Genomic DNA, 25662 nt, shown 5'->3' on the forward strand with positions numbered 1-25662 from the left:
TCTGACAGCAGCAAGGTGCTCCTCTCAGAAAACATACGTCAGTGCCTGCAGGGGGAGATTTCTCCATCTGCAATTAAAAAAAAGGAACACGTATGCCTTAGGAGTGTGAGATGGTCAGCGGACGATAGCTCCTATGCTGCAAAATACTCACCATGCCTCTTTTCAAATACCTTGGAATGTCTACATTCCAAAAAGGGCTAATTTGGGGGATGTTTGTACTATCCTGGCATTTCAGGGCCTCTGAAACTGTGATAGGTAGTCAGGAAATCAAATGCTCAAGTTACTCCCTTTTAAAACCAGAAAGTGCTCATTGGATTTTGAGCCCCTGTACGTGGCTAGGCTCCCAAAATGTCTCACACGTGTGATATTCCCATAATCAGGTGAAGTAGCAGAATGTGTTTTGGGGTGTAATGCCACATATACCCATGATTTGTGTGAAAATTATCTAATTAAAGTGACAACTTTGTGTAAAAAAAATATTTTTTCTCTGTTATTTTCCAAAGACTTGTGGCAAAAAATAAAATCTTCCAAAGTCTCAACATGCCTCTCAGAAAATAGCTTGTGGTGTCTACTTCCCAAAAAGGGGTCATTTGGTGGTATGTATACTTTCCTAGCATTTTAGGGCCTCCAAAAATGTGATAGGTAGTCAGGAAATCCAATGCGTAATTAACGTCCCTTGAAAGCCTGAAGGTGGTCACTGGATTTTGGACCCTTGTACGTGACTAGGCTGCCAAAAAGTCTCTCACATGTGGTATCCCAATACTCAGAAGTAGCAGAATGTGTTTCAGGGTGTAATTCCACATATACCCATGGCCAAATTGCACTTGCTGACATCATCACCCCACCCTTCAGTGATGCCAAACCTACCCCCCGACAGCCGTCCGCAGCTGCAGACTTGTGTGTGACTATCTTGGTTACTTGGGGAGCCCAGTGTGAATAATTGGTCCTCGTTTTAGGTGGACTGCAACCTGGACACGTAATTCAAAACCCGGACTGTTTGGGTGAATACTGGACAGGTGGCAACCCTAGCGCTGCCATGAGCGGAAGTGGGAGCTGGGTACCTGTCAAAACTAGGTACCCGCTCACCCCCCCCAAAAAATGACATGCCAAATGTGGCATGTCAGGAGTCCTTAAAGTTCGAATATTGGGTGGAACTCAGCTTTAACCAGTTGCTATGCCATTCTAGGTGTGGATGCAGTTTGAGCCATTGGGGTGTATATACAGCTATCTGAAATGAACCTTCTCTGCTCAGTCAGATGTATCAGAGTCAGGGTTCTGTTTGCAGAGACGGGGCACAGGTGAGCCAACACATTCAGCTGTTCTCTCAAGGGTAATCACTACAATACATATAATATATATTTTAAACTTCATCTTTAAATGAATCACAGCGCATGCCACTTCCTCTACACGGGACGAACTGAGTACATATGAAAGTGTATTCTATAAGATGAGTTCGTGTTGGGAAGCATATCACGTTATTTTGTGCCTCTCGATGCACTTTCTGTTTACAGCAGAGACAACCGACTCCGTCCCGGAAATAATTCCCGCTCACGCGCGCCACTTCCCTCTCCCAGAGATCCTGTAGAAGGCGGGCACAGCGCATGCGCGGCAAAAATCTCGGCGCCCTGCGCTGTTGGAGCCGCGAATTTTGCCGGGCGCATGCGCGGTGGACACGGTGAGTACCTGAGGGGGACTGATGTTTAGGGCCGACTAGTTCCGGACGGAATACTTGCATTGGCTCAGTGCCTGGGCTGTGTTTGTAGTAATTTGGGTTTAGTGTGCAGAAGCAGAATGTGAGGGTGATGTGTGGATGGTGTTGGCAGGTTCAATGACTGGGGAAATGTGTATAGAACATTACAGGGGAAGTAGTAATAAAGTCCCAAGACATAGCCTCCTCAGTGGAGGGGTCATTGTGAGGTGACTGAGCCCGGGGGGTGATGGCAGAGAAGAATGGAGTGTGAGCTCCAGGCACAAAGATCACACACATTGATGGGCAGAGGATCTGCCTGCCAAAGGATTTGTCATTCTGTCCTGAAATCCACACAGCTCTGCCACACAGCCAGGGCCGGTGATCTGACATTTCTCTGCTGCAGTTAGGCAATACAGCTTGATCACCCCGGCCTGTGAGCAGACAGGGAGCCAGCAGATGTTAGGAAGTGGCTGAATTTCTGGATCTGGGCTTTAAAAAACCAAAAGAGTGCAAATAGAAGAGAGGTTAAGGCTACTTTCACACTGGGGTGGCGGGTCTGTTAGCGGTAAAGCTCTGCTAGTTTTAGCAGCACTTTACCACTGTTTAAGCAGCGCTTTTCAGCCGATAGCGGGGTGCTTTCACCCCCAAGAAGGGGTTAAAAGCGCCCGTGTTGCGCCACTTTCAAAGTGCTTTTCAGGCGCTGCCCATTAATTCCAATGGGCAGGGGGTTCTATGTCAGTTTCTAGCAAAATGATGATTTTTACATGTAGGAGAGAAAAGTCAGAATTGGCCTGGGTGGCAAGGGGTTAAACTTTTGTCACCTCTGTTGAATCATGCAGTTTCTGAACTTATCACATGAGTCCAATAGGGCACAGTGAGATCACAGATGAAAGTATACAAATATACTAATATCACCATGATTCTTTAATGGCAGTTTATTGTTCTCTTCTGTAATGTTATACAGTATTTTTTTTTTATCTTTATCTAAGTAGATTAAAAATGAAATATCGTTGATGTTTTGTAGCAGCCAGTCAGACTGATAGCAGATAATTGTACTCAGAAAGTCACTTGTCATTATTAGACACCTGATGTTAAGTATAGTCATATCCTCCCAGTACTAGGCTGCTTTCACACTGAGGCGCTTTACAGGCGCTATAGCACTAAAAATAGCGCCTGTAAAGAGCCTCTCCTCTCATTCCAATGTGAAAGCCCAAGGGTTTTCACACTGGAGTGGTGCGCTGGCAGGACGGGAAAAAAAGTCCTGCAAGCCGCATCTTTGCAGCGATGTATACACCACTATTAAAGCAATGGGCAGCCGAAAACCTCCGCAAAACGACGGTAAAGCGCAGCTAAAAATAGCGGCGCTTTCATGCCAATGCCCCAGTGTGAAAGTAGCCTTAGATTTGTCCAGTTTTGTTGTTGAGTGTGTTGCAGGTAGGGGCATTCTGTAGAATCTCCAGACCATAAAGCCTGGAATACACAAGCCAATAATCGGCCAGTTCAGCAGGAACCGGACGACTTGCAGACTTTTCTACAGGAGCTGGTCTAATGACTGGAAAACCAGCATTCGATCAGCGCTTGCAGTCAGTGGCTGCAGTTCTGATCTGTGTATTCTGACGGGGGTTTGTTCCCCCTCTCAGAATACAATGTCCCAGCGGGAAAGATCAAGCGCTGTTGATTCAGCGACTTTTCAGTATTTTTTTGTTCAGCCTGCTGGTTGATTAAAAACAACTGAAGGTCTATACCCATTTTTAGCTGGTCATATGAAATGGAGATACTTGTCTAACATTGCTTTCAAAGAAGAAGCTTTTGAAGTGGTTAAATTCACCAACAACTGTAGTATGAGTGACATCCTGACTAAATAGAAATGTAATTCCCTGTTTAGATGGAACCTCGTACAACGTTCTTTGCAACTAAAATTGAATCTGTATATCATATGTCACCAGCAAACATTGTTCTTGGTGTGGAAACCGTGTTCTCTCTGAGGAGGTCCAACATACAGTATCTCACAAAAGTGAGTACACCCCTCACATTTTTGTAAATATTTTATTCTATCTTTTAATGTGACAACACCGAAGAAATGACACTTTGCTACAATGTAAAGTAGTGAGTGTACAGCTTGTATAACAGTGTAAATTTGCTGTCCCCTCAAAATAACTCAACACACAGCCATTAATGTCTAAACCGCTGGCAACAAAAGTGAGTACATCCCTAAGTGAAAATGTCCCAATCGGGCCCAAAGTGTCAATATTTTGTGTGGCCACCAGTATTTTCCAGCACTGCCTTAACCCTCTTGGGCATGGAGTTCACCAGAGCTTCACAGGTTGCCACTGGAGTCCGTGATGACATCACGGGGCTGGTGGATGTTAGAGACCTTGCGCTACTCCATCTTCCGTTTGAGGATGCCCCACAGATGCTTAATAGGGTTTAGGTCTGGAAACATGCTTGGCCAGTCCATCACCTTTACCCTCAGCTTCTTTAGCAAGGCAGTGGTCGTCTTGGAGGTGTGTTTGGGGTCATTATCATGTTGGAATACTGCCCTGCGGCCCAGTCTCCAAAGGGAGGGGATCATGCTCTGCTTCAGTCACAGTACATGTTGGCATTCATAGCTTCCTCAATGAACTGCATCTCCCCAGTGTCGGCAGCACTCATGCAGCCCCAGACCATGACACTCCCACCACCATGCTTGACTGTAGGCAAGACACACTTGTCTTTGTACTCCTCACCTGGTTCCTGCCAAACATGCTTGACACCATCTGAACCAAAAAGTTTATCTTGATCTCATCAGACCACAGGGCATGGTTCCAGTAATCCATGTCCTTAGTCTGCTTCTCTTCAGCAAACTGTTTGCAGGCTTTTTTGTTCATCATCTTTGGAAGAGGCTTTCTTCTAGAACGGCAGCTATGCAGACCAATTTGATGCAGTGTGCGGCGTATGGTCTGAGCATTGACTGGCTGACCCCCCACCCCTTCAACCTCTGCAGCAATGCTGGCAGCAGTCATATGTCTATTTTCCAAAGACAACCTCTGGATATGACGATGAGCATGTGCACTCAACTGGTCGACCATGGCGAGGCCTGTTCTGAGTGGAACCTGTCCAGTTAAACCACTGTATGGTCTTGGCCACTGTGCTGCAGGTCAATTTTAGGGTCTTCTTATACCCTAGGCCATCTTTATATAGAGCAACAATTCTTTTTTTCAGATTCTCAGAGAGTTCTTTGCCATGAGTTGCCATGTTGAACATCCAGTGACCAGTATGAGAGAGTGAGAGCGATAACACCAAATTTAACACACCCGCTCCCCATTCACACCTGAGACCCTGTAACACTAACGAGTCACATGACACCAGAGAGGGAAAATGGCTAATTGGGCCCAATTTGGACATTTTCACTTAGGTATGTACTCACGTTTGTTGCCAGCAGTTTACACATTAATGGCTGTGTGTTGAGTTATTTTGAGGGGACAGCAAATTTACACTGTTATACAAGCTGTACACTCACTACTTTACATTGTAGCAAAGTGTAATTTCGTCAGTGTTGTCACATGAAAAGATATAATAAAATATTTACAAAAATGTGAGGGGTGTAATCACTTTTGTGAGATACTGTGTGTGTGTGTGTGTGTGTGTGTGTATATATATATATATATATATATATAAAATAAAAAACTGCATATGGGATAGAACTGGGTGCGCTCTTTGAATGCGGGAACATGTTCGTTTGTTTCCTGTCCTGGAGACACAAAAGGAAGTTTGAAAAAAATCTCTTCATTGAATGGAGGTCCAATCTTATGCTGGCCATACACTAAACGAAAAATCGGCAAAACCCATTTTCGAAAAATGAACATTCGGCCGTGAGCGAAAACGATAGTGTCATCATGTAATGACTGATAAATCGTTCAGTGGACATAAATGAATGCATTTTTTGTTTGTTTTTTTTACATATACCTAGTGCAGACAGTTCGGACAGGAAACACATTAACCTTTCAATTTATCATTCGTTTGGCAGAAAATTTCCAAACTTGTCCTTCGTTTTTTCAGCTCAAAAACGTCCTAACGATTATCAATTTTGTGCCCATTAACTGGCCGAAAAACGAACAAACTGTCTGAGGCCCGCTTCACACCTATGCAAATTGGATGCGGCTTACACCGCATCCAATTCGCATGACATTTTAAAATACGTTCATTTAAATGAGGCTGGTTCACATATATGCGTTGCATACGCACTCCGCATTGCCCAAAAAACGTGTGCGTTCTCTGGGCATTGCGGTGCGAATTGCAAGCACATTATCTTCTATGTGAACGCATCTGATTCGCAGATGCATTCCTTTGTGAACAGTATAAAATCCTGATGCAATCCTGACCTGATCAAAAACTGACATGAAATGCTGAACAACTGATTTTTCTCTTCGCAGGGAAACCTGAGCTTCAATTCGCACCGCACATGTATGAATGGGCCTAAATGACCACATTTCGGCCAATTTTTCATATAGTGTATGGGCCAGCATTAGAAAGTTGTCACCATTATAGAATCCATATTTCAACATTTTTTTTCTCACTTTCTGTTCTGATGACAACTGTAATATGGTAGTTTTACCCTCACTATCTGCAATTATGTTAACTTGGAGTTGACTAATACTTTTGGGGATGCAGCCACTGTTCGGTTCTCTAATAGATGTGGAAGCTGTGCCTATCATAATACAATATCCGGCAGGGGAAATAACTCCATCTACACTGGGTAGCGTGGATGGGGGAATCTTTTGATTTCTTGTGCAGCTGGAATTGGCCAAAACTTGAGCTGTGTATGGTCAACATAAGAGAGGATGGGGTTGATTTACTAAAGGCAAATAGACTGTGCACTTTTCAAAGTGCAGTTGCTCCAGAGCTTAGTAAATGACTGGGGGCTTTGCGGACCTCCATCAACCAATCATGTGCAGGCAAAAATGCTGTTTTTTTCATTTTCTCTGCATGTGATTGGGTATTCTTTGCAAAGTGAAGCTTTACCTCCTTTACTAAGCCCTGGAGCAATTGCACTTGCAGAGTGAAACTGCACGTTGCAAAATTAACAGTCTAGCAGTGTTAATTTTGTCGACTAAAACATTTTAGCCGACTAAATGAATATTATTTTAGTCGACTAAAATACGACTAAGACTAAAATACGACTAAAACTAAAATGACATTTTAGCCAAAAGACTAAGACTAAAACTAAATTGAAATTTGACTTCAAAATTAACACTGGTCTGTAGAGCATGTTCATACCTCAATACCATAATAAATAACAGCAGTATATAATGAGTTTGGAAATTGTAGAGAAATGTTAACTAATGTACTGGAGATTTTAGTCAACTAAATACGACTTAAACTAAAACAATTGCAGAAGACTAAAATGGGACTAAAACTAAAATGCCATTTTAGTCCTAAGACTAAAACTAAATCGAAATTTGCTGCCAAAATTAACACTGCCGTCTAGTTGCCTTTAGTAAACCAACCCTGATATCTCCTCATGTCTTTAGTTTCTCTGAGAAAGAAAGTTAACAGGACACAGACAATAAAAATAATCCTGACAGTAAATATGAATTCCAGCCTACACTTAAAACGGTGTTCCACCCGCAAATATTTTTTTTTAATTAAAGCCAGCATCTACAAACACTGTAGCTGCTGACTTTTAATAAGGACACTTACCTGTCCAGGGAGCCCGCGATGTCTGCCCCCCGGGGCCAATCCGCCAATCGGATCAGGTGCAGGCGCCGCCATTCTAATTAAGGGTTACCAGCAGTGGAGCCTTGCAGCTTCACTGCCTGTTTCCTACTGTGCATGCGCGAGTCGCGCTGCGCTTTGTGAATGGCCGGCTGTCTTCTGGAACACACACATGTCCCAGAAGACATCGGGGGGGCTTGCCGAAGAAGAGGATATGACGTTCTGCGCCGCAGCCTGGATGGATCGGAAGTACAGGCTGTACTTCATAAAAAAGGTAAGTTTACAAGAAAAAAAAAATGTAACTAGCCAAAAACGAGGGGTGGAGAGGTGGCCTTTCATTTAAGACCACCTCTCAAAGGTGGGTGGAACTTCACTTTATCTAGCCTTAAAAAAAACTAACCTCTCCCCCTCCTTACACTTATGCTAACTAGCCTATGTAAAAAAGATGTATATACTTACCTATTTTCAGGCTGCTCTGGTCTAGTCATGTGATCCCCTGTCTCAGACAGTGGTGGCTGCAGGGGAATGGGGAGAGTCACCCATAGCCTTCAATGGCCTATCCGTTGTCGATGCTCGCTCCTCTTCCATGCATCTGTGTTGGCTGGCATAGGGGTGCTGGATCACATGAGCAGAGCAGAGCTGCCTGAAAATAGTTAAAGTAGACGTAAACAAACTAACTCTCAATCTAATGGCAGCCGCATTCTAAAGCAAATCTATCTTGCCTGTATAGTAAAAATTGCTATACATTTTCTGCAGCCATTCCGGTCCCACGCTGAGCTGTCAGCGGCGGCTTCTGTGTGCAGGAGAGGCAGCTGACAATGGAAGCCCCACATTAACTCTATGGTGACGTCACTTCCCAGACCTTTCACAGCAATTGTCGGCTGTCTCCTGCACACAGCTTCCGCCACCGGAGACTGGACAGGATCGGCTTCAGAAAAGGCACGTATAGCGATTTTAGTTTTACAAGGTTAGATATATTAGTCTTAGAATGTGGCTGTGAGTAGATTTGAGTTATGCAAGCCATACATGGGTCGAATTCCGAACATATTTTCATTTGAAAATCAGACATTTCGTGTGTCTTGTGATCTGACGGTGCCACCATTGATTCGAAATTCAGCCAACCAAGCCTTCAATTTCACCTCATGTTGCTACAGAAAAGAGTTTTCATGGTCGGGAATCTTCTTTTCTTTCCAGGTCACAGCTCATGCGCATTTCATTTTCGATTATATTTCTCACATGATTCCCCCATCATTGATTAGAAACTTGTTAGTTTTTCAAAAAATTTCCATCATGTCCGATCACTCAAGTTCAATGGCTGCACGGAAATCAGGCGCTACTGCGTCCCACCAGTGGTGCAAGATTTGAATGAAAATTCTTCGTTACGATTTTTGAAAGAAAATTCTTTTGGAATTTGAAACATGAAACAGCTTTAGTTCGTTTTTGGCTGAACTTCTGCTTTAAAGTGGATGTAAACTTTAGTCATGAACTCTTATCTTTCTCCAAAGCTCTAACACCCTGGTCACACAGATCGCAACATTGAAATCGTGCTACTTGACTTGAGGTAGCATCATTTCAAAGTAGCATTTCAGTGCTACTTCAGGTGCGACTTGGAAGACATTCGTGCAACTTCATGCACAGATGTCTATGCAGGTCGCACCTGAACTTGCTAAAAGTAGCGCAGGAACTACTTTCAAAATTGGTGCGACTACGAGTTGCACCGATTTGAGCCCTTCCAATGCTGACAAAAGGATGCGATTTGTAATGCGATTTTAAACGGTCAAATCACATGACAAGTTACACTGGTGTGACCATGGGCTAAGTGTCGATTTTCTGTGGTGCTTCATTCCTCTGTTACCAGTATGAGTCACTTCTAAGAAGTTTTACCAACATATGAGATATATTTGTGTTTGGGAGGGAGCTCAGCAAGCAGCTTGTCTATTCACAACACAGTTCTTCTGCTGTGTAGAGGGGGGGGGGTGTTTCTTTCCTCCAATCAGCTCTCACACACTGTAACTGCAGCCTCTCGGCCCCCTCCCCTCTGCTCCTGACAGAGAAAGAAGAATTTTAACATTATTCTGCCTTTTTGAAGGGGTGTGGGGGAAAGAGGGCTGCAGATAGACAAGTAAAAGCTACGTAGGAGGATTTGTTTCATCCCTGTGTATCATTTCATCTCTGTGTATCATCTGGTTGTTCACTTCACTGGGTATATCTGAGGGTTTACATCCACTTTAAAGGGGCTGTAAACCCTCAAGGTTTTTCACCTCAATGCATTCTATGCATTGAGGGGAAAACCCCCTTGTAATTCTGCCCCATTTTACTTACCTGTACCCCCTCTATCTCGCGCCGGGGACACCAGCAAAAGCTGGTGTCTTGGGTCCTGATTGCATGGATTGATAGCGACGCAGCCATTGGCTCCCGCTGCTGTCAATCTAATCCAATGACGCGGGGGCAGGGCTGAATCCTGCTTTCTGCATGAATAGACGTATCTCCAGTACATTTTAGTCGACTAAAACTCATTTTAGTCGTCTAAAATCGAATGGGTGTAAATAAATTGTAATGCATTAGTTAACAATTCTCTACAATTCCCAAATTCATTATATACTGCTGGAGTGAGAAATCTAATATGTTATTATTTATGGTACTGAGGTATGAACATGCACTACAGACCATTGTTAATTTTGAAGTCAAATTTCAATTTAGTTTTAGTCTTAGTCTTTTGACTAAAATGCCATTTTAGTTTTAGTCCTATTTTAGTCTTTTGACTAAAATGCCATTTTAGTTTTAGTCTTATTTTAGTCATCTCAATTGTTTTAGTTTTAGTCGACTAAAATAGTATTCATTTAGTCGACTAAAATGTTTTAGTCAACAAAATTAACACTGGTTGGCACAGGTATTGGGCACGTTTTAAGGCTAGTTAGGCGTAAGATTTAAGATTAGAGTTTTTGTTCTTTTTTTTTTTTTTTTTTTTTTTAACATGTTTTTTGTAAATAGTAGTGCACTATGTAGCTCTTTGCTTAAAGCTGTTTTCAGTTTGATGAAGTTTCTCTCCTGTTTACAGAAAAGTAGAAGTGATATTTTTGGAAATAGGGCCCACCTATGTAAAAGATAGAATAGAAGCTCTTCAGTTGGTAAGTCACAATTATCTCACTGTTATCTACGGTAATGTCTTTGAAGTTCTGTATTTGCTAATGTATGTCAGTGTTTAGGTCTGGTGAGTTAAAGGGGTTGTAAAGGTAAAAATTTTTTCACCTTAATGCATTCTATGCATTAAGGTGAAAAAACTTCTGACAGAACCGCCGCCCCCAGCCCCCCCGTTTTACTTACCTGACGCCTCGAAAGTCAGCTTCGCGTTCCCGACATCTGTTCCTCCGCTCACCCTGGCCGCTGATTGGCTGCAGTGGATGGATTGAAAGCAGCGCAGCCATTGGATCGCGCTGCTGTCAATCACATCCGATGACGCGGCGCGCCGGGGGGCGGGGCCGAGTGATACAGCGAGCGGCTATAGCCGCCGGCTGTATCACGGGAGCGCGCCCGCAAGCACTCACCACCGTGCGAGGGAGCTCGCATTAAGGTGGTGAATGCTTGCGGGGAGGAGCTGAAACAGCCGCCGAGGGACCCCAGAAGACGAGGTTCGGGGCCACTCTGTGCAGAACGAGCTGCACAGTGAAGGTAAGTATAACATGTTTGTTATTTAAAAAAAAAAAAAAAAAAAACACCTTTACAAACGCTTTAAAGTGTATGTGAAGCTAAAACTTTATTCATTGTTTTGAAAGTAGTAGGAGAGCATTAGAACTCTTGTTGGGTTTTTTCTGCTATCCAAGGCTCCATTGCAGAGATTTCCTCTGCTGTCCCACTCACAACATAGTAACATAGGGTAAGGTTGAATAAAGACACCAGTCCATCCAGTTCAAACTTTGCGAATGTGGGTGTATGCATGTGTTTTGTCTGTAATAATTCCCATATCCCTGCATATTGTGTTAGCTATGATGCCCATCTAAAAGTTTTTTGAAACTATCGACACTCCCCGCTGGCACCATCAGTTGTGTAAGGGAGTTCCACATCCTTATCGCTCAGGCAGTAAAGAACCCTCTACACAGGTTAAGGTTAAACTGCTTCTTCTCTAATTTCAATGAGTGGCCACATGTCTTTTTAATCTCTCTGAGACTAAATAGTTTTTTCCCTATGTTAGAATCACCATTGAGGTATGTATTTATTGCTATCATATCCCCTCTCAAACATCTCTTCTACAGGTAGAACAGGTTTGGTGTTTGTAGTCATTCTTCGTAACTGAGGTCCTCCAGTCCCCTTATTAGCTTTGCTGCCCTTCTCTAGACTCTCTCCAGTTCCAGTGCATCCTTCCTGAGGACTGGTGACCAGAACTGCACAGCATACACAAGATGTGGCCTGAACTAGTCTTGTAAAGTGGTAGAATTATGGTTTTATCGCTTGAGTAGATACCCTTTTTATTGCATGCTAATAGCCTGCTTGATTTGCTTGTTGCAGCTTGGCATTGCATGTCATTGTTGAGCCTGTGATCCTATAGGGCCCTCAGATCTTTTTCCATCCTGAATTCCACCAAAAGTTCTCCCCCTAGTGAGTAACTTGTGTTCATGTTTTTAGCGCCCAAATACTTTAAAATTTTCAACATTAAACCTCATTTGCACTGTAGTTGCCCACCCCATTTTTTTATTGAGATTTTCTTGTAAGGTTACTATATCCTCCTGTGAAGTTATTGCCCTGCTTAGCTTTGTATCATCAGCAGACACTGTGATTAAACAATTTATACCATCCTCTATATCATTTATGAATAAATGAAACATAATTGGTACCAAGACAGAGTTCTTGGGTACCCCACTTACCACTCCAGACTTTTCTCGTACTCGTTACTTATCACCACCCTTTGTATGCGCCCCTGTACCAGTTTTCTGTTCAGGTACGTACCCTATGGTCCATGCCAATAAACCTTAATTTGTAAATTAAAGAGTAACTCCACTTTTGTTGAGAAAAAAACATTCCATTCTCTTATGGGGACCAATCCCCGCAACAGGCACTCCTCGGACACCCTGTTGGGGGAGCTTGAGACCCACCCAACTCCCAGTTTCTTTTATCTTTACAGCAGCCAGTATAACGATTGCAAGATCCTGGAAATCCCTGGTGCTATCTTTTGACTTTTTAACCACTTCCGGACCGGCTCACACCGATATACGTCGGCACTTTGAGGGATTTCGTTGTTATGGCAGCAGCTAGCTACTATAACCCCGGTATCCTCTTCATCAGTGAGCGGTCTGGTTTCAGATAAAAGTGGATTCGCAGCGAAATCACTTTTATCGGCGGCGGGAGAGGGCCCCCCCTCCCGCCACTCTCTGATGCCCTCCGCCGCTTACTGGAGCCGTCGGTAGTGGTGGAGTCGATCGGGTCCTCTCCCTGGCTTGGTATGGAGACGAGTGAGGGGAAGATGGCCCTCATCCGTCTCCATATTATTGCAGGGCGGAGGTGACGTCAAAACGTCACTTCCGCCCATAGCTCTTAACCGGTTCCTGACCGGCTCACATCTATATAAGGGGGCAGAATAACTCCCCTGCACGAAACCCCACACAGGTACGGGTTCCTTTAAGAGCCGCCAGAGGGCATGCCCGCTACACGGCGGGGGACCCAATGCGTGTGCCCGAGCGCCAGCACGGGGATTTGTGTGTCTGTAAACACAAATTGCTGTGCCGTTAGAGGAGAGGAGACATGTCATTTGTTCCTACTATGTAGAAACCGCGATATGTCTCTCCTACTCAGTCCTATCCCCATACAGTTAGAACGCACTGAGGGAGCACACATTTAACCCCTTGATCGTCCCCTAATGTTAACCCTTTCCCTACCAGTGTCATTTACACAGTAATCAGTGCATTTTTATAGCCCTGATCACTGTATAAATGACAGTGGTCCCAAAAATGTCCGATCTGTCCTTCGCAATGTCACAATACCGCTAAAAATCGCAGATCACCGCCATTACTAGTAAAAAAAAAAAAATAATAATAAAAATGCCAGACATCTTTCCCATAGTTTGTAGACCCTATAACTTGTGCAAACCAATCAATATACGCCTATTGCGATTTTTTTTTTTTTTGACTAAAAATATGTAGAAGAGTAAATATTGGTCTAAATTGATTTGTTTTTTAAAAACATTTTTGGGGATATTTATTATAGCAAAAAGTAAAAAAATATATATTTTTTTCAATATTTTCCTTCTTTTTTTTGCGTATAGGGCAAAAAATAAAAACCGCAGAGGTGATCAAATAGCACCAAAAGAAAGCTCTATTTGTGGGGGGAAAAAAAGGACGCAAATTTTGTTTGGGTACAGCTTTGCATGACCGCGCAATTACCAGTTAAAGCGATGCACTGCCAAATTGTAAAAAGGGATCAGGAAGGGGATAAAACCTTCCGGGGCTGAAGTGTTTAAAGGGACATTTTATTTATTTATTTATTTTAAATGACAATTCATTTTAAATTTTTTTTTTTTTTTTTATTGCATTTTTGTGTAAATATGAGATCTGAGGTTTTTTTGACCCCAGATCTCCTATTTAAAGCGGAGTTCCAACCAAAAGTGGAACTTTCGCTCATTGTACTCCTCCCCCCCTCCGCTGCCACATTTGGCACCTTTCGGGAGGGAGGGGGAACAGCATACCTGTCTTTCAGAGGTATGCTTTCCCCACTTCCGGGAGCCTGAGCCGCCGGTTTTTACGTCACGGCTGAGGCTCCCTCCTCCTCCCCCTGTTGCCGGGCCAGTAGGAGAGAGGAGCGGAGCCTCGCGCATGCGCAGTAGGGTTCCCGGCGTGAAGCCGAAAGGCTACACTGCCGGGTTCCCTTACTTACAATGGAGGCGGCATGCACCCGACAGCTGATGGAAACATCAGCTGCGGTGCTGACATCGCTGGACTCCAGGACAGGTAAGTGTCCGATTATTAAAAGTCAGCAGCGGCAGTATGTGCAGCTGCTGGCTTTTAATTTTTGCATCGGTGGGCGGAACACCGTTTTAAGAGGTCCTGTCGTGCTTTTTTTCTATTACAAGGGATGTTTACATATAAAAATGTAAAAAAAAAAAAAAAAAGTAATAAAAGTGACACATTTTTTTTTTTAAAAGAACAGTGTAAAAATAAAAAGGTAAAATAAATAAAAGAAAAAAAGTTTTTAAACGCGTCCCGTCCCGCCGAGCTCATGTGTAGAAGCGAACGCATACGTGAGCACCCGCATATGGAAACTATGTTCAAACCACACATGTGAGGTATCGCCGCGATCGGTAGATTGAGAGCAATAAGTCTAGCCCTAGACCTCCTCTGTAACTCAAAACATGCAACCTGTAGAATTTTTTAAACGTCGCCTATGGAGATTTTTAAGGGTAAAAGTTTGTTGCCATTCCACGAGCGGGCGCAATTTTTAAGCGTGACATGTTGGGTATCAATTTACTTGGTGTAACATTATCTTTCACAATATAAAAAACTTGGGCTAACTTTACTGTTGACTTATTGTTAAAGTGCGCTTATAAGACCGCTGCGCAACTACGGTGTGACAGAAAGTATTGCAATGACCGCCATTTTATTCTCTAGGGTGTTAGAAAAAAAAATATAATGTTTGGGGGTTCTAAGTAATTTTCTAGTAAATAAAACAGTTTTTAACTTGTAAACAACAAATCTCAGAAAGAGGCTCAGTCCTTAAGTGGTTAAAGAGTAAGTTGTCCTGGATAATGGTACAGGAACACCTCTCTGCCATCTTGAAGGACAAGATTCCCGGGACCCCTGGATTATATACCTGACGGGATCAACCTGGTCAGATCTGTGGCTGATCTCTTACTGCCCCGGGAGAGGCTCGCTGTCTCTTTCCCCTTTCTTCTTTTTTTATCCTATTCTCTTTCCTTTTCCTCTTTTTCCCTTTTAATAAAAGCCTTTGATAGTTTTGGGAGTGATTTAGCACAACTGGTCGATAGGGGTGCAACGGATCAAAAAACTCACAGTTCGGATCGTTCCTCGGATCAGGAGTCACGGTTCGGATCATTATCGGATCAACAAAAAAAAAATATCCCCCACTGTAATAATATCCACAATCTCCCCCACTTTAATAATATCCACAATCTCCCCCACTGTAATAATATCCACAATCTCCCCCACTGTAATAATATCCACAGACTTCCCCACTGTATATACAGTATGAGTATAGGAATTAGGAAGGAAGACTAGTGTTGTTTAGTCTTACCTTACATAATAACAACCGCCAAGCCGGCCAGATCAGATCCACGAGTTGAGGGGTGATAACGTCAGCGCGCACCGCCGCCGCCGGATGTACCAAGATTACCGCCGATCCGGAGCTAGGCCAAAGCCTCAGCCTTTCCTAAGGCCGAGGCAGCGGAGCACTCCGCGGAGCACATGTGTGCCGATCCGAACAGGTTGAACCGTTCGAATCACGGATCGGTGACGATCTGTTGCACCCCTAGTATTGGCAGGGTAAAGCAGAGTATTGGCAGGGTATGGCAGAGTATGGAGGGATGGCTGAGCATGGATGGATGGATCCATGGATGTGACTGCAATTTCACAGAGCAGCGCTGTGGGCACTACAGATCCAGCCCACAGCGCTGCTGCCATCCGATCTCTCCCCTCCACTGTACAGATCAGTACACAGAGGGGAGAGAGGAAACGGCGTCATGACATTACGCCGGTTTGTTTACAAGTGATCGCTCCATCTTTTGACGGAGCGATCACGTGGTAAACGGCCGCCGGGTGTACCAAGATGGCCGCCGCTCCGGAGCTAGGCCGAAGCCGTGGCCTTTCCTAAGGCAGAGGCAACGGCGCGCTCCGCGGAGCGCATGTGTGCCGATCCGAACAGGTTGAACCGTTCGGATCACGGATCGGTGACGATCTGTTGCACCCCTACTGGTCGACCACCATTGGTCCCATCCCCAGTTTGCAGGCTGTGTATTCAAACAGCCTCTATCCCACGGGGTGGCAGGAAGCGTGACAGATCCCCCTCCCGGAGTCTCCTTGTCTGGAACAGGAATGGGTTGAGGATGGGGAAGAGCTTAAAGCTTAGGATTCGGTGGAGTGCCCGGCAGATGAGTCTGCTTTTGAGCAATCTGAACAAGAAGATATCCACTCGATGTCTGCCTCTCAGTCGCAGAGGTTTTTGATCCTGACTATGACCGAAATGGTTTGATCTGCCTTTAAGTTGTCTCTTGCAGATGTGACTGAGCCCCCTTGGTCCTCTTTGGGATCTCTGAGACCTTTTCAGATTGCACAGCTTGCTACAATCCCTGTTGGAACAGGTGTGTATGCTGATTGGGACCATCCTGACAAAACTTTTTTGCCTCCTAAAAGGTTTACCCTTTTATATCCCATGGATGAAAAGTTCAGCAAAAAATGGAGCATGCCAGCCGTAGATGCAGCAGTCTCTTCCTTAAACAAGAACTTAACTTGTCCGGTAGATAACGCACAGGGCTTGAAAACCCTGTTGACAAGAAATTGGAGTTATTAAAGGCTTACTTTTCTTTGGCCAGTTCAGCCATTCAGCCAGTTGTTGCAGCAATTGGTATTTGCCAGTCCGTAAAGGATCAAGTCAAATGGCTGGATAGGCCTAATCAGGAGGATGATCTGCCTGAAAGTAAGACAGATATTCCTCGAGCACTGTGTTTTGCTGTTGATGCTTTAAAGGACTCAATACAGCAGGTTTCTCACCTGGCTCTCTTGTCTGTACATATGCGCAGACTTTTATGGCTTAAGAACTGGTCAGCTTTCATGGGGAAAGTTGTGAGGGGACGCCCCCACTCTATCGGGTGTGGGGAAGGCTGCTGCACTTTGCAGACATTTGGAAAACAACAATTCAGGACGAGTGGGTCACCTCCATTATATCTCGCGGTTACAAGCTGGAGTTATGGGGACTGCCCCCTCAGAGGTTTCTAAGATCCAGTGTTCCCTCGGATCCTCCAAAAAGAAGCTTATTGCTTCAGGCACTACATCATCTCGTGCATCAAGGAGTGATTGTAGAGGTTCCGGTATCTGAAAGGGGCACAGGGTTTTACTCAAACCAGTTTTCGGTTCAGAAGACAAATGGGGACACTTATACGTACCTATCTTTCGGCCTCATCAGAGGTTCCTATGTTTTTGCAGTAGAGAAACTGCATTTTCAGTTTGTGGCTCTACCCTTCGGGCTTGCTACAGCTCCCCGGGTGTTCACAAAGGTCCTAGCGCCAGTCTTTTAAGGGCCCAAGGGATCCTGGAGCTCGGGTATCTGGACGACCTCCTGCAGAGATCACTCAGTACAGACTCTAGAACAGAGCATAATATACACAGTGAGGTAATTGAAAAGCTTAGGCTGCATAATAAATACCAAAAAGTCAGCCTTGAGACCAGCTCAGAGTCTAAAATATTTAGGTCTGATTCTAAACACGGTCCAAGCAAGAGTATTCTTGTCACCCGTAAGGATCTGTGCCCTGAAGGATCAGGTGCGTCAGCCAAGGGGCACCAGACAACCCTCCATTCGGCTCTGTATGAGTCTTCTAGGGAGGATGGTGTCCTCCTTTGAGACAGTGCCCTATGCCCAGTTCCATTCCAGGCCTTTACAAGGAGACATCTTGTTGGCTTGGAACAGAGAAAGAAAAGCCCTGGATTTTCCAATGTGCTTATCTCCTCAGGCATGCTTAAGCCTAAACTGGTGGTTGCAGGATCAGAACACGCGAAAGGGAAAACCTTTTCTCCTGGTAAATTGGAGAGTACTGACTACAGATACCAGTCTGTGTTAGCAGATTGGTCTGGCAAGAATGAGCTTTCATAAACCCATACTGATTACTACTAATGATACTGTTTTCATCAGCAAATTCTTGGATAATAGTCCATTACCAACCCCTCTAATAGTTTGCATACTATCAATGTTAGACTGACTGGTCTGTAGTTTCTAGGTACATACAGTATCTCACAAAAGTGAGTACACCCCTCACATTTTTGTAAATATTTTATTATATCTTTTAATTGGACAACACTGAAGAAATTACACGTTACTACAATGTAAAGTAGTGAGTGTACAGCTTGTATAACAGTGTAAATTTGCTGTCCCCTCAAAATAACTTGACACACAGCCATTAATGTCTAAACCGCTGGCAACAAAATTGAGTACACCCCCTAAGTGAAAATGTCCAAATTGGGCCCAACTAGCCATTTTCCCTCCCCAGTGTCATGTGACTCATTAGTGTTACTAAGGTCTCAGGTGTGAATGGGGAGCAGGTGTGTTAAATTTGGTGTTATCACTCTCACTCTCTCATACTGGTCACTGGAAGTTCAACATGGCACCTCATGGCAAAGAATTCCCTGATGTGAAAAAAAGAATTGTTGCTCTACATAAAGATGGCCTAGGCTATAAGAAGATTGCCAAGACCCTGAAACTGAGCTCCAGCACGGTGGCCAAGACCATATAGTGGTTTAACAGGACAGGTTCCACTCAGAACAGGCCTCACCACGGTCGACCAAAGAAGTTGAGTGAACATGCTCAGTGTCATATCCAGAGGTTGTCTTTGGGAAATAGACGTATGCCTGCTTCCAGCATTGCTGCAGAGGTTGAACGCGTGGGGGGGGTCAGACTGTCAGTGCTCAGACCATACGCCGCACACTGCAGGCCGCAGGGCGCCCCCCTCCTCTAAACCACCCACACCCCCATGTTGAGGGCAGGCGGCCTGGTACGGCTCAGGAGGGGGGCGCTCGCTCGTCCCCACCCCCTTTCCTGACCGGCAAGGCTGCGTGCTCGGATAAGGGTCTGGTATGGATTTTGGGGGGACCCCCGCGCCGTTTTTTCGGCGTAGGGGGTTGCCCTTAAAATCCATACCAGACCGAAGGGCTTGGTATTCTCCAGAGGGGAATTCCCTCTCGCGCCCGCCGCAGTAGGAAAATGTGATTTTCCTATTGCAGCTAGCGAGAGATGTACAGTACCCTGCCGCCGAGAAACATTCTCGCGGCTGTGTACTGTAGTTTGTACAAAAGTCTGATGGCTTTGTGTACACACGATCGGACTTTTCATCAATAGATTTTTATTGAGTTAAATCAGGTGTATATACATACAATGTGTACATTGTACATGTTTAGTAGTTGCATTTTATTATTAAACAGAACTTCTTATAAGTAAAATGTTTAACAGGAAAGTTTATAGCGAGATTCAATCAATAAGTGTGGGTTTGAATATAGGTAGAGTACGTTAATATTGTCCCCAGGAACCCCAAATGGGATCTCTTTTGTTGCCTGGAGACAATATTGTGGTTATAATGTATAGAGATATGTATAACCTCTGCTCCAACAATAAATATACATCGCATTTCTAGTGTGTTACCATATCATGACTGGATCACTTAGTTACATGTTTGTTAAAGAAGAAATTTTTCAGCCCCTCCCCAGTGTTCCCATGAAGACCACTGGGCCTTGTGTTTGTGCAAGTAATCACCACTGGATGCCATTATCGTTTCGTAGCTGTAGTGTACATTTACCAAGTCTAAGGTTTGTTCTATGTTTGGAACTGTAGTACTTTTCCATAATCTAGTTATGCTCAATCTAGCGGCCAATAGTATATGCGTGGCCACATGTCTGTTCTGTTGGGGTATCTGATCTATGTTCAGGTTTAAAATTGCTAGGTCAGGCGTAGGGGGTATGTGTTGGTTGGAAATATCCGATATGATGCGAAATGTAGTGTCCCAAAATTTCGTGAGGCAATTGCATGCCCACATTATGTGGAAGATATTCCCTTTGTCCGAGTTGCATCTCCAACATTTGTCATTAAATGTTGAAGTGAACGACGCCAGTTTTGATGGAGTGAGATACCATCTCAGAGATAATTTTTGGGTCAGTTCCCAGAGTTTAGCGCATTTAGTGGCTTTGTAAATAGATCTTAGCGCTTGTTGCCATTGCTGGTTTGTGTATGTGTTCCCCAAGTCGTGCTCCCAGTGTATATGTGGAGACGACTTGACGAATTGGAGTTTCTGCTGAAGAATGTTGTAGAAGAGGGATATACCTTTAGATTTGTGGGAGGTGTTGTTTAGTTGTTCCCAGGCTTTTGGGTGTACCGTGTATAGAGGTAATGGTATTTGTGTTAGGCAATGTTTGACTCTTATGTAGGTAAAGAGCTCAGTAGAAGGTAATTTGAATTCATTTTGGAGTATTTGAAAAGATTTTACATGGGATTCTTTGATAAGATCCTGAATATGTACTATGCCAAGTTGGGACCATCTAAGCAGAGGTAGATCTGGTGAAAGATGTCGGAGAGATTGTATGGGGATTGGTATCCCCGGGTTGGTGGAGCGTGTAGCATTGTCATGGATCAAAGCCTTCCAGGCTTTAGCTGAGGCCATCATGGTGGGGGGTAATGCTAAAGGAATTTTAATGCCCAGGGGAATGCTCATCAGCCATTCTTTCAGATTTGGTCGTACCAACGACAGATTTTCTATTTTGCTCCATAGTTTGGAGGGATCTGGGCGGAACCATTCATTAAGTTGGTCTAGGAGTGAGGCAGTGTAGTAGTCCTCAAAATCTATTGTTCCTGATCCCCCCGCTAATTTGTGTTTCAGAATCTTAGAGTGCGCACATCTGGGTTTAGATCCGTTCCATATGCATTTATTGAATAAAATTTGGAGAGATTTGAAAAAGTATTTAGGAACGGGAATAGGGATTGTTCTAAATAGATAGAGGATTTGTGGCAGGTAGAGCATTTTAAAAGCTGCAAGTCTCCCGGACCAAGATAGTTCTTGTTTGGTTATGGATTGGGTGTCTAGTTGCAGTTTGGCGAGGAGACGTTTGTGGTTGTCTGAGAATAGGTGTTCGACAGTCCTAGTAAGGTGTATCCCTAAATAGGGGATGCTCCTATCCGGCCAGGAGAACGGATATTGCGTCTGTAGCAGTATTTTCGTTGTGGCGTCAAGTTTGATATCTAGAATATGGGATTTGGATGCATTGAGTTTATAATAAGAGACCCTACCAAACCATTCTAGTAGTTTGTACGCTTCAGCTAAAGAGGTTGTCGGATTGGACAGGGTTAGTATGACATCATCCGCAAAAAGACTAATTTTATGTGAGGTCTTTCCAATTGTTAGTCCCGAGATTAAAGGGTTTGAACGGACATGTTCCGCCAGGGGCTCCATTAATAAGTTGAAGATTAGTGGTGACAGGGGGCATCCCTGGCGTGTACCATTGGTTATGTTGAACGCCCGGGACAGCATGTCCGCGGAATAGACTTGTGCGGATGGATTGGTATAGAGTGCCATAATGGCCCTATAGATATGGTTTTTGAAACCAAACTTGGTAAGTACTTTTTGTAGATATGACCAGTGAACCCTGTCGAACGCCTTCTCTGCGTCCAAAGAGAGCAGCAGAGAAGGCGTTCCGCTGGACTCAGCATGATATATTAAGTTGATCATGCGTCTCGTGGCGTCAGGGGCCTGTCTTCCTTTAGTGAAGCCTGACTGATCCAAATGTATGAGTGCCGGCATTATGTCTAGAAGGCGTCTGGCGATAGTTTTTGCATATATTTTCACATCCAAATTTAAAAGTGATATGGGGCGGAAGTTTTGGGGGGAAGTGGGCTCCTTCCCTGGTTTCGGGAGTGTTACAATAATAGCATTCAACGATTCTGTAGGGAGTTTAGAAGAGGAGGCAGCGTTGTTGCAGAATTGAGTTAAGTATGGGAGTAGTTGGTCGGAGTATTTCTGGTAGTATTCCCCTGTTAGGCCGTCTGGTCCAGGGGCTTTACTTGGAGGAAGTGAATTTATGGTGGCCAGGATTTCTTTATCAGTGAAGGGTTCATTTAGAACGTCAAGTTGCGCATCTGACAATTTGGGAAGTGTAATGTGTTGTAGAAATGCATCAATCTCATCATGGGAGGGTTGTGGTGTGGAGGGGTCTCTACCAATATTATAAAGATCACTATAATAGGTACTAAACGCATCGGCTATGGCTTGCGGGTTAGACAACATCTGCTTAGTATGTGGGTGGGTCATGTGGGGTATCTTGGTTTTGGTCCTTCTACCTTTCAAGCGTTGTGCTAATACTTTCCCTGCTTTGTTGGAAGTAGCATAATGTGTAGCTCTAATTTTCCTCTGTATTTGTTCAAAGGAGTGGAGGAGAAGGGACCTCAATTCCTGTCTTAATGTCAACAATTTGGCCGATGTTTGTGGACGTGGGTTAGATTTGTGTAGAGATTCAAGTTGGGCAATTTGAGAAGTCAGATCGTCAACACGCTGCGTCCTCTTTTTTTTACATAGATGGCTTAACTTCATTATAGTACCTCTAATAACAGCCTTATGTGCATTCCACACCATGGCGGGATCCCCCACCGATCCGTTGTTAAGCTCAAAGTATTCCTTGAGACGTTCTGATATTTCCTGAGAGTAGTTTGGGTGTTGCAATACATAGTTGTTAGCGCGCCAGAGAAAGGTATTCCTCTGGTGGGCAGTGTCAGAAATGGAGATCGTAACTGGAGCGTGGTCCGACCACGTCATGGTGTGGATTTCGGAAGCCCTGATTTTTTGTAACAGCCATTTGTCTACAATAAACATATCAATCCTGGAGTAGGATTTATGGTGTGAAGAGAAGTAGGTGTAATCTCTTTCCGATCCGTGATGGCATCTCCAGACATCAAATAGGTCTTGTGATGTGAGGAATTGCTTCAGGGGGGAGTCTCTCCTTTTTGCTGCAGAAGTAGTATCCATATGTATATCAATCACTAGATTAAAGTCCCCGCAGAGAAGTAGGTGACCATGTTTTTTTTCTCTTGCTTTGCGCACGATTTTCCTTATAAAGGACATCTGTTGGGTGTTAGGGGCATACATATTCAAAAGGGTATATTTGATATTATTGATGGTGCAGAGTAGAATTACGAATCTTCCTTGAGGGTCAGAGATTTCTTGTGTTAGTCGGAAGTCTACATTGTGTTTGATAGCAATGAGGACTCCTCTTTTCTTTGACGTGAAAGTAGAGTGGTATATATTAGGGAACGTCCTGTTGGAGCAGAGAGATGTCGATTGGGACAGTAAATGGGTCTCTTGGACACATATAATGTCACATTGGAGTTTTTCCGCAGTGCGCCATAGGGAGTGTCTTTTGGCCGGGTGATTGAGTCCTTTTGCATTCAGTGATAAAATGTTAAGCGGCATGTCTAGACGGCAGTGAATGGTAAAATGTGAGATTATATGGAAAACACTTACAGTACCTTAGCTGCCGTTGAGTTGTGTAGAGGAGTTACTTGCACAAAGATGTGATGTCCACGCTGTGAGGGTGGTGCTGAAGATAGGAGTTCAGAGCAGGAACCGAGGAGAGGATAACACTTCAGAGGAACTGCAGTAACACCCACAACAAAAAAAAGAAAACAGTAGGAACACAAGTGTATCACTTATAACTTTCCTGTACTTGTGAGTCGGGCAATATAGGTATATAGAAGCGGCGTAGGTAAACCTATAAGCAAGCTGAAATCAGCTAAACCGCTGTTGGGGGAAAAAGTTAGTAATTAGCAAGAACTTAGTGTTCAACAGTAAACAGTGAGCAGTGAGGGAGAGTAATCATTGTTGATTTCTGCCTATCAAGTTCAGGTAATATTCCGGGGTTGGTACCCTTTGGTTCCTTGGTGGCGGCGAGGTTGTGGTGATTTGCGTTGCGGTAGAGGTGGCGTAGGGTTAGCCGGAGGGTTTAGGATGATGTCCCATTCATGTAGTAACTTCAACCCTTTTTGTAGGTTATTGACAATGTGGGTAGTGCCATTTTTTGCTATGATGAGGGTGGCAGGATATCTCCATTTGTATACGATTTTGTGGTTGGAGAGCCCTTTTGTAATGGGGTTCAGATTTCTCCTGAGCTGGAGGGTGTACTTGGAGAGGTCCGGGAATATTTGAATTTCATTATACGGGCGGGGTAGCTGGGCTTTATTCCTGGCCTCATACAGCAGCTTCTCTTTCACGTGAAAGAAGTGTACCCGCATGAGTACATCTCTTGGTACTGTAGCCGCCAAGTGTGAGGGCTTTGCTATTCTATGTATCCTATCAACGATGATGTCTCTAGGTGAGGCGTCTGGTAGAATGGTGTGTAGCAGGTCCCTGGCATACTTTGGAAGGTCTGTTGGCGGTACGCTCTCAGGGACCCCCCTCAGTTTCACATTGTTGCGTCTGGAGCGGTCCTCCAAATCGGCCAGCTTGGCCCTAACCCATTCCTGTTCATCTCTCACTTCTGCATAGGTATCGATCAGGTCATTCACAGTCGTTGTGCATTCTGTCATGCCCTTTTCTATGGTAGTGACCCTCTGGTCGATCGCACACATATCAGTATTGATTTTTTGAAACAGAGAGGAGAGATCTGTCATTAAGGATGTTTGCAGGGACATGAGCATGTCCTTTAATGTAGTGTCCATGACTGGTTGCCCTGAGGTGGGGAAAGAGGCCATGGAGCTGTGCAGGGCCTGGTTGGATTGGAATGGATTGAAGGCCTGTATAGTAGATACTGCCTGGGGCTGCTGTGGAAGCGGTGCATCCATCCGCATCCTGGCTTTGGCTGGGCTGTTAGTGAGGGGATCAGATTCTGTGGCTTGTGTGGGGGACAGGGGAAGTGCCAATGCCTCCATTTCTCCCTGATTATCATCCGGGAGGTCTGTGTAGGCCTCCCGCGGCGTGAGGTGGCCGCCGCCATCTTGCGGATCACTGACCTGGGAGTCCGGAGGGAACATGAATGTTGTGAGCTTTTTGGGCTGATGATCGCCCATCCGTTTGCGGGACATCATGGCTCCGGTCGTTCTGGAGCTGTGGGGTAGAGATGGCTCCGATCCGCTGACTCTGACAGGCGCTGGACGCTCCGGTTCTCTCCCTCACTGAGGAGCTGTAAAATCAAGCAGCCATCTTCGGCGCCGGCTAGCCACGCCCCCTCACGATCGGACTTTTGTTGCCGGAAAGTTTGTCCGTTCGCACAGCCAACAAAGTCCGATGGAAACTAAAAAAGTTTGTCCGATGGAGCGTACACACGGTCGGATGTTGCTCCAAAACAGCTAATTTGCATGTTTGTTGTCAAAAAGTCCGATCGTGTGTACCGCCCTTTACACTTCTTGTCGTGTTTGAATGCCGACAATGATCCCTCTGTCTTATATTTTCTAAAATACACTTTTATCTCTTTTTTTATTGTATGCCTTTTTACATTAATGTTTAACCACCCAGGTTTAAGCTTTGCTTTTTTTATATTTGTTTCCAATGGAATGCACTGACCAATACCTTTCTTTTTAATATGTTCTTGAGGCATTCCCATTTT

The 25662-nt window shown here is 44.4% G+C and overlaps 1 protein-coding gene across 1 annotated transcript in view; it reads left to right on the forward strand.

Moving 5' to 3' along the window:
• Positions 1 to 1607: 1607 nt before the first annotated feature.
• The window catches only part of TBCEL (tubulin folding cofactor E like), a 130106-nt gene continuing 106051 nt past the window's right edge, over positions 1608 to 25662 (forward strand). The window contains exons 1-2 of the mRNA XM_073602577.1: positions 1608 to 1675; positions 10443 to 10512. The gene's annotated coding sequence lies outside the window, so the exon portion shown is untranslated. The remainder of the gene's footprint in view (positions 1676 to 10442; positions 10513 to 25662) is intronic.

The sequence above is a fragment of the Aquarana catesbeiana genome, linkage group LG10 (genome assembly GCF_042186555.1).
Source record: "Aquarana catesbeiana isolate 2022-GZ linkage group LG10, ASM4218655v1, whole genome shotgun sequence".
Taxonomy (NCBI): domain Eukaryota; kingdom Metazoa; phylum Chordata; class Amphibia; order Anura; family Ranidae; genus Aquarana; species Aquarana catesbeiana.